The sequence below is a fragment of the Arachis ipaensis genome, chromosome B01, assembly GCF_000816755.2.
Source record: "Arachis ipaensis cultivar K30076 chromosome B01, Araip1.1, whole genome shotgun sequence".
Classification (NCBI taxonomy): domain Eukaryota; kingdom Viridiplantae; phylum Streptophyta; class Magnoliopsida; order Fabales; family Fabaceae; genus Arachis; species Arachis ipaensis.
The window spans coordinates 57,169,153-57,174,676 of record NC_029785.2 but is presented as its reverse complement, the minus strand read 5'-3'; positions in this window follow the sequence as shown (position 1 = coordinate 57,174,676).

The following is a 5,524-nucleotide window of genomic DNA, read 5'->3' as shown; positions in this document are numbered from 1 at the left end:
CCCATCACCACCACCCACCCTCTCTTCCTTCCCCCTCTCTATCATTACCCCCATTACCCTACCCGAACCCTCCTGCCTCCGAACAGCCACTACCGCCGCGCCATCCCCCTCAACCACCGCGTCAGCCGCCACCACAACCACCCCCTACCATCTTTCTGCCCCACTTTCATTCATATGCTTACCAGGTTCCGCCGAACGCCACTCTTATTTTAATTCGTAGTCAATTGCATTTTTTTTTCGTTTCTGTTTACATTTAGGCTAGTTAGAAATGCATGTTGTAGTGGATTCTAGGTTGTTAGGTAGCCTAGGATGTGGTTAGTGGATTTAGGCCTGTTTAATTGCGCTGTTCTTGCTACTTGTTTATACTTTTCGCAATTATGTTGTTGCTGTGATCTAAGTATTGTTCGTATGATGTTCTTCTTGTTCATGCTGCTATTGCAACTGCTCTTTCATGTTCATATTATTTATATCTATTTGTAGTTTATTTTAATTCACATGAACTATTCCGCTTGATGTTTATTTTTCGGGAACATCCAATTTTAGCCAGAATGCTGCCCAAATTTCTGTAAACTATTTTGATTTTCATTCATGTTTTGGTTTTGGCAATTTGAATTCTGCTTTACTCAACTTTTACCAAACCAATTCATGTATGCACGAGCAAGCTTTCTTATTCTTTTCGATTTCCTGGTTAATAAATTGCATTTTGGATGCTTCAATTCCACTTTTTGCTATTTTCATATCTATATGAATCATCATCAACTTCCTTGTTTGAATATGAGTTGACTATAGCTTCTAATTGTAAATTCTTGTTACTTAGAAAATGATCATCATGCCACTTACTCTAACCTTCTTTTTACTAACTCACTGATTTCAACTTCCTAACCTCTTTTTCATTCCTAACCAACCTAACTTTCACAACATCTCTTCTTGGTTTTTCACTATTCTCTGTAACCTTCTAACCAAGGCATGATGATAATTTTTCCTAATTAACATGAATTCTATTTATATCGCATTTTGGATTGTGAATTTTTTCTCAGATTTCTAACTCCTATACAATCCATAATGCACATTTACTCAACTCATTTCATTATTCTACTGCTCCTTTGCCACTATGTGCTTATTTTGTTATTTGCCTACTTGTTTTCCTGTTTTTATTATATCCTAGATTTCTATTTTTCAGGATGTCTGACACCCAAAGAAAAGGAAAAGGAAAGGCAACAACTGGCAAACAGAAAAGAGGAGAATCCTCTATGTCCATCTTGGACATCATGCATGATGACTCCTGGCGGGAGAAACACTTTACCCCGCAGGAGAAGGCTGACCAGCTACTCCCTGCCACTGATCCCACTAAGTTTGCAAACAGATACTGCGAGTTGAAGTATCAGGTGTTTGCAACCTCCAGGAACCTGTACCTGGAGCGGACTCTGAAAATTCCGGAAGAACTCCAGCAATACACCTCCGATTAAATCAAACAAAGAGACTGATTCTTCCTGGAGAGAAGCCTGACAGAGGTCAATGCTTCTTGGGTAAGAGAGTTTTACTGCAATTACTTCAAAACTTCCCTAGATGCAGTGAACCTAAGAGGGAAGCAGATACTGGTCAATGAAGAGGCCATTGAGGATATTTTGCAGCTTCAGCCTAAATCCGATCAGCTTGATGGTTACCAAAAGGCTGAGGAGGACATGCACTTCATGAAGTTTGACTGGGATGCGGTCAAGGCAAGGATAGCCCTTGACCCGACTGTCCCATGGGTCATGGGTCAGAACACCACCATGCCTAAGGGAATCAAGCGGATATACCTAAATGATGAGGCTCGGCTCTGGCACCAGATCCTGAGCAACTTTGTTATGCCGAGTACTCACGAGACGGAGCTACCTGCCACTATGATCACCCTCCTCTGGTGTGTGATGGAGGGTAAGGACCTATACCTGCCACGATTCATCCGGTACTACATGGCCAGGGTCCACGTCAGAGGCACCCTCCCATTTCCATATCTGATTACCCAGCTCGACCATTGAGTTGACGTGCCTTGGGAGGATGCTGATGAGAAGCCACCTACTACAGAATACAAGAAGATTATTCCTCACAGCAGGAACTTTCTGGCTTTGGGCTACAGACCTCCATTCCTCACTAATACGCAAAAAATTAATTTCACGTATAACCACCGGCAAGTATACCGGGTCGTATCAAGTAATAAAACTCACTAAGAGTGAGGTCGATCCCACGGAGATTGGTAGATTAAGCAACTTTAGTTAAATGGTAGATTTAATCAAGCAGACATGGTTTTGATTTCATGAGATTTGTGATTTTTGAACATAATTGCAAAAATTTAAATGGCAAGGAATTTAAAGAACTAGAAGAGAGAAAGAAGATGAAAGTAAATAACTGAAACTTAAAATGCAAGAAACTTAAATGACATTAAAGATAAATTGCAAGAAAGTAAAGATTGCAGAATTTTAAAGAGCATAAGAGTAAATAGCAAGAAATATAGAAACAGAATGTAAATGACAAGAATAATGAATTGCAAGAATGTAGAAGGGAATTGGGTAATGGGTATTCAAACAACTAAAGAGCAAAAGAAATGAGAATTTATGATGGAAGAGATGATTAGGGATCAGAGATGCAAATTCTCCTGAATTGATGTTGATCAATTCCTTCTCAAGCATGGGTATAGATCCATGGCAATTAGTGGGTAATTGAGTCCCAATCTCTTGGTAACTCAATTTCTCTCAACACAACCAATTGCCACTCTCGTGATCTAATTGTTCATGAGAAGAGATGAAGTTCAATTCCTAATCCAAGCCACATAACCTCCAGAATCTCAACTAAGGGAGGTTACATCTCACATACCAACCAAAGTGTATTGATTAAGAAAATCATGAAAGGATGAACTCTAAACTGAATTATGTGGCTCCTTTCTAAAATTCACCACATAATTCATATAGATTAATCCCTCTTTCGATGGTGATTTAATCTTTGAAGAGCAAGAGTTTCCTCTTGGATTAACCACTTGAATTAAGAAGGAAAAGAAGAGTTATCAATTCATTCAAATAAACAGAGCTCTTCCCCCTAATGAAAGTGGGGTTTAGTGAATCATAGCTCCAATTTCAACAACAATTGCAGAGATAAAAATTAAACTAAGTCTAGAGAAGAATGGAGAAGAAGAAGAAGTTCTTAAAACTGAAATTCAGAGTTGCAAGAAAAACAAAATAGAAGACCGGTGAGAAAAAGTAAAGAATTGAAATTGCTAGTGTAATAGAAAATGTCTAAGTATAAAAAGCCTAAAAACAAGTTCCAAAGCAAAAAAAGTCCCTCTAAGTATCAAACTCTTCTCTATTTATACTACTCCTCAAACTCCTTTAGAGATATTTAATTTGGGCTAGCAATGTGGGCTTTCTCTTTGTTGAATTCCTGGCTCAATTGAAAAAGTGTTGCTAAACAGGGGAGAAGGAGCTTGTTCATAATGTTCCTGGCCCAATGGCTTGGCGTTTTTGCCAATAATGCTAGCCTTAATGCATGTTGGCAACGTGTATGGTATTTTCCTGGGAGTGGGCTTTGTTACTTGGGCGTTGTTAGCCCAAGTTGTTGCTAACAACTTGGCTTTCCTTCTTCTTGACTCTACTTTTCATGCTTAATGTTGCCCAGAATTTGAGTTTTAATCCTCTGCTTTAATATGGACTATCATACATCATTGGAAAGCTCAGAGTGTCTTCTTTCTAATGCATTTCAAATCATCTCAATTGGATTTTTCTAGCTCAAGTTATGCTCCATTGAAGAAGGCAAGGTCAAGTTGCCTTGGTTGTGGCGTTTTTGTCAAACACGCCAGTTCATTCCAAGTTGGCAACGTGCTAGTGCCCTTCCTTGGCCCAAATTCTCTACCCCTTGGCATTTTTGATGAACACGCTTTCTCCCCCTTGGCTTGGCAACGTGTTCGAGCCTCTCTAGGCTCATTCATGCTTCCTTGGATGTTAACTCCTTGTTCTTATTTTTGGGGCTTAAAGTTGCTTATGGTTTGGCTTCAATTTTGTGCTCCACTATAGACTATTATATATGGTTGAAAAGCTCTGAATGTCAGCTTTCCAACGCAACTGAAAGCACTCAAATTGGATCTCTGTAGCTTAAGTTATTCTTGTTTGAAGAAGACAGGGTCAGGCTGCCAAAATCGCGGGCGTTGTTAGCAAACACGCCTTTGCTCTTCCAAGTTGGCAACGTGTTCAGTTTCTGAGGCTCCAAATGAAGCCCGCTTTTGAAGCTTCAAACTAATGTCAAACCCATACCATAATATATCGTTGGAAAGCTCTGGATGTCTACTTTCAAATGCCGTTGGAATCACCTCATTTGGAGCTTTGTAGCTCAAGATATACTCCATTGAAGGAGGTAAGGTCAGGCTGTCCAGCTCACCAGCGTTTTTGGCAAACACTCCTTTGTTCTTTCAAGTTGGCAACGTGCCAAACCTCCCAGGGCTGAGACATGGGGCTGGCGTTGTTGCTGGACACGCCCCCTTGTTGGCACGTTGGCAACGTGCTCGTTGCTTCCCTCCAGGGCTGCCTTCTAGCCTTCAACTTTGCTTGTCACGTTGCCTTGGAACACGCCTTCATAACTTGGTGTTGGCAACGTGCTCGAGTGAAAGGATTGCTCTCTAAGATTGCTTGCTACGTTGTCACAAAACACGCCTATAGAACTTGGCGTTGACAACGTGCTCGAACCTTCCTCATGGCTCCATGCTTGCTGCTTGGCATTGTCATTGAACACGCCTATGCATCCCAACATTGGCAACGTGCTTGAGTGGGAGAGTCATCATCCAAGCTGCCTTGAGTTGTTGCCAAACACGCCAATGCATTCCCAAGTTAGCAACGTGCTCTTCATTCTCAAGGTTGCCTAGCTTGCTTGTATGATGCGTTGCCATTGAACACGCCCATGTATCCTGGCGTTGGCAACGTGCTTGATGTCTTGAGATTGCCCTCCAGGGTTGCCTTCTAGCTTGGCGTTGCCTTGGAACACGTCCATGCTCTCCCAAGCCAACAATGTGCTCGAGCCTTCCTTATGGCACCAAGCTTTGCTTGCTACGTTGCCTTGGAACACGCCTATAGGAGCTGGCGTTGGCAACGTGCATCTCCCTTTCCTGGGCCAAGTTTTCTAGCTCAGCGTTGCCTTGGAACACGCCAATGTATCTCTGGGTTGGCAACGTAGCAACCTTCATTTCCTAGCCAAACCTTGCTCAGTTTGCTTCTTGGCGTTGTTGCCAAGCACTCCAATGTAGCTCCAAGTTAGCAACGTGCATAGTGCTCACAGGAGACCACTTTCTTGCAAGGTTGTTTGTGCTCTTCCTGAAGTAAAGCTTCAATGGCGTTGCCAACTTGAATTCCAAGTTAGCAACGTGCACATTGCTCTTCTTGAAGGAGTTGTTAGCCACTTGCTTGCTTCATTCTTGCTTCAATGCCTTCTTGTTTCATCACCTATCATTAACAAGGGAAATTGCTTCAAAGTCTTACCAATCCATGCAATCAATTTCATGAGATTCATT